We start from the raw sequence: 4446 nt of genomic DNA, 5'->3' as shown, positions 1-4446 counted from the left end.
CCCTCCCCCCCCCCCTCCTTATTGTAGTTTCCTAATTAAATAGGAGTAAATATTTTTGTGATGGTATCCTTTTTATTAATTAGGAAAATATTTTTTTCCTTGTACCAAACACACCCTTATTCTATTTTGGTGTCATTTTATTTTTATTCTTGACACACTTTTTCTTTTAATATGGGTCATTTTAGTAACTATTTAATTTCTTTTAGGGGTAACTATTTAAGTTAGTTATTTTACTATGCTTATTTTTACCCTCAATGACATTATTATATTGGAATCAATTTAATTTTTAAAAATCATCCTTTTATTTATTAAGAGAAAGAAATTGAACAGACGGGTGAAACTTTCATCACTTTTGAAATTTCATAAAAGATATCCAGAAATTGCACAATAAAAGGTCTTTTTAAAAAGGAAAAAAAGTAATTGCTAATGAGATTCAAACACAAGCATTAGCTCATTCAAGACATGTGAAACCATTGAGGTACAATAGTTTGTTGTGTCAAAGATGTTCAATATATGTTATTTAATCAATTTACTTATATATATAATATTTTTTCCAACGAAGAATGTCCAATTGGACATCTTGGCAGCCACGTAACTTTTCCGATGAATGATATTGTTAATATTGTACATATATTTTTTGACTTATACATAAATATCTCTGTTAATTTTTAAATTTTTATGTCTAGTAAAACAAATTTATATAAAATGGAACTAATGAGGGTATAGTTTTGGTAAAATTAGCAAAACCTTAGGGATTGATTGACTTTTCTTGGTGCCAAATTTGGTTACAATCTGTTGGAGAAATTACAACTTACAACTGTTAATTTTTTTGGTTAAAAAACTAAACAAATAGAATTAGAGAAATTTTAGTAGCTCGATTAATTAGTTAATTCTATCGGTTTATATTATTGGTGAAAGGCTCAATTTTTCACCTAATAATCCCCGAACCTCAATTTTATTTTACTTCTAAATAATAGGAATAGAATAGATAGAAGTAAATGACAGCATTTACATTGTTAGTTATTCCCTCTGTCCAACAATAATTGTTCACTATTAACTTGACATAAGAATTAAGAAGTAGTAAATGATTGGGGTGATTTTACCAGCTCATCCCTATTAAATTTATATCATCTAAATGCTGAAAAATTGAATAATACTTAATAGCAAGGGTAAAATAGACATAAAATAATAAATTATTGATTTTATAAACTGAACAAATATTGTTGGACGAGAGGGAGTTGCTCAGATGGTAAGCATCCCTCACTTCCAACCCGAAGATTGTGAGTTCGAGTCACCAAGGGAGCAAAAGGGGTGGGAGCTCCTAGGGAGGGTATCCCAAAATAATATAGAGGACAATTAAAGATACAGGAGGGAGTATTTGTTATCCTGCTTTTCTTCAGTTCAATTCATTTTGTTAGAGTTTGACTTTTTCATTAAAATATACTCCTTTTTTTAAAATAAAAGTTTCTTATTTTATGTTAGATATTATATTAGAGTTCGATTAAAATTTGATTCGCACATTGCAGTCCATTTTTTAGGACGAAACTTTCAATATGATTTTTTCTATTTTAAAAGGCTTGAATTTGAAATCTCTAATTAAAAGTAAAAAAATCTCAATTGTTCTATCACAATTCATGTTAAATAATTATTCTCATGTTTTCAATTTATTTTTTCATTTCCTACTTGTATTTTCATTACATGCTTAGATTCAATGTTCTGTTTCTAAAAACAGTTTTTTTTTTTTTTAAATAATAAAAGAAAAAAAATCATGTTTCATGCTGTTTGTCATTTAGCCGTACGTTGTTTTAATATTTCAATATAAAAACTACACATAGGTTCTTGAAAATAAAGCCAGACATATATAGATTTTAATATAAACTTAATCAATTCAACCTTTAAATTCATAATACTGAAATTTATTACACATTTGAAATTTTATGCTCAGTTTATTATTTATTAAATGTAAATTTTATTTACTGACGATAGAAATTTTTCAGCACATGAAATTTATAATAAATAATAAAAATTATATTTTTAAAAGAATTATCTAAATGAAACAAATTTATTTCTGAACAGTGCCCTTTATCACAGGAAACTAATTGGAGACTGAGGAGTCCTTTCGTTTTCATATTGTAGTAGTGGACAATATTTCAAATTTAAATTTTAAAATACTTTATCTTGTCCCTATCAAAATAAATAGACAAAGAAGAATTGTTGTATTCGAAATTTCAAAACTTAATAGAATTCAGTTTTCCAAATTCTAAGATTAGGACTTGTCAATAGGAAAAATAATGATCACCCAAACAGAAAAAACAAACAAACAAAAAGGAAAAATCACTGGGAAGTAAATTACTCAAACATGATACTTTGTGTCACTTGTACTTTATTTCTTGTACTTATTAAAAATAGATGATTTATAATAGTTGGTTTTAAAAAAAACCAAGATATAATTTTAGGGAGATGGATCAAAAATATTTTTTAACTTCCGTCTAATAGCTAGTTTACCCTTCGTTATACTATGTGGTCATTCATACCTCCCACTGTTAGGAAATTTATCACTTGTACCCTTCAAATTAATGTTTTTAAATGTTTTGTCACGTCTAAAATATAAATGTTTCATCATGTCTAGTTTAATATAAAGTGAATGATTTTTTCAATAATAAATAGGTGTTGTTATTCACTTCACATTCTCTCATTCATCTGTTATATTCTTTTCCTGATATAATGTTTTGACCTTTGCAAATTGATAGTCATATCTCAACAATCTGTAAGGTCTATATACTCAATTGAACCGATATATATAAATGCAAAGAATATTATAAAATGAAATCGAGGACTTCAAGAAATCTCGATCATAAATTTTGAAGTTGTGTGTATTTAAAGGTTAAAAAAATTCAAGCTATTCACTTTAAAATATTTGAATAATTATTTGTTTCTTTGTTTTGTTATCTTAAAAAAATGATAAATGCAATTATTTTTTATGGCTAGAAAACATGTCCATAAAAATAACTACATGGTGGATGTGATTATTTAACCATATTGTTTTAAGGATAAACAATTATTTGTGTATGTAAATTGAATTCAAATATGAAGATCTGAGAAAGTAATGAAATGCTTTATTAATTAAATGGACTAAGAACAAGACTTTTTTTTTTATTTTCTATTCGATATTCGGAGACCACATTAAAATCTTTATTAAATTTGGATGTTCATTGCAAGGCCCATTTGGGATGCCGCTCCCAATAGGATTTTTTTCATGCCCACAGCTCGAAATTGAGACCTCTAATTAAGGATAAAGCAGTCTCAACCACTGCACCTCAACTCATATCGATGAATAAGAACAAAACTTAACCAAGTGTAAGCATTTATTATTGCATTGAAAAGAGGAGACTTAAGTCTATGTCATGAATCTTGAATTTTATGTTTCCACAACTCCACCAAATCTTTTCATCTACACCTCTATCCATAAAATATCATATCTTCCCATCGCAATTGTAGTTTGCCAATTTCAGGCCCAAACTAGTCTTATATATCTAAATGGGCTTCTTAGGTAATTGTACATGGGAATTTGACGAAAAAAAAGGGTTAGTTTTAAATAGATATATACAATAAAGTTTTTAGTTTACCACAAATATAGTCGTATTTTATTTATATAAAAACTAGTCAAAGGCATAAAAAGTATACATTGACTATATAGCTTGCCAAAAGTCATCAAAAATATACACGGACTATGCAATATAGCTTATTTATACATGAGCTATACACATTATGATACACTCAAAAAGCTGAATATAGTTTAATTATACATGAAGTATACACTAACTATTCAGTCTCGATCAACTCAAAATCACCTCTAAGCAGTCCCAAATTTTAGATATGAAATCTTCTCGATATTTCGATATATAATTCGTTCTAAACAATTCTACGATACGTCGAATTTTAAGGCAAAAGATGAAGAAGGATGAGGAACCAAAAGCAACAGAAGAAGATGAAGAAGAAGGAAGTACGTAGCAGCAGAAGAAAAAAGAAAACAAGAAGAAGACTCAAGGCATTATTTTTGGAAAAATTAGGGTCGAATGACCATTTTTGGTAAATTAAAAAAGAGAAAATTAAATTGAGCTAAAATAATGGTGAGTTAATATTATGAGCTGACATTTTGCATTTTTTTATAAAAAAAATCAACAAAAATGATTGCATATATATATATACACTATTTATATAATAATTATACATTGCAACAATTCATTTTTCTTAACGAATTGATATCTTTCAATTTCGACCAAGTCAAATTTCATCTAAACAATCTCAAAATTATTTGGAAAAGAACTTATTGAAAAATATCACCAACATCTGAGGAGAATTACACGTCATATATAAAATCATTAAACAAGGCAACTTGCAGAATACATGTTCAATCTTTTGTGTGTGAATAGAAGCTAATTATAG

This window comes from Solanum tuberosum, unplaced genomic scaffold (assembly GCF_000226075.1).
Source record: "Solanum tuberosum cultivar DM 1-3 516 R44 unplaced genomic scaffold, SolTub_3.0 scf00382, whole genome shotgun sequence".
In the NCBI taxonomy this organism is placed as follows: domain Eukaryota; kingdom Viridiplantae; phylum Streptophyta; class Magnoliopsida; order Solanales; family Solanaceae; genus Solanum; species Solanum tuberosum.
The sequence above is the reverse complement of the archived record's forward strand: the minus strand, read 5'-3'. Positions refer to the sequence as shown.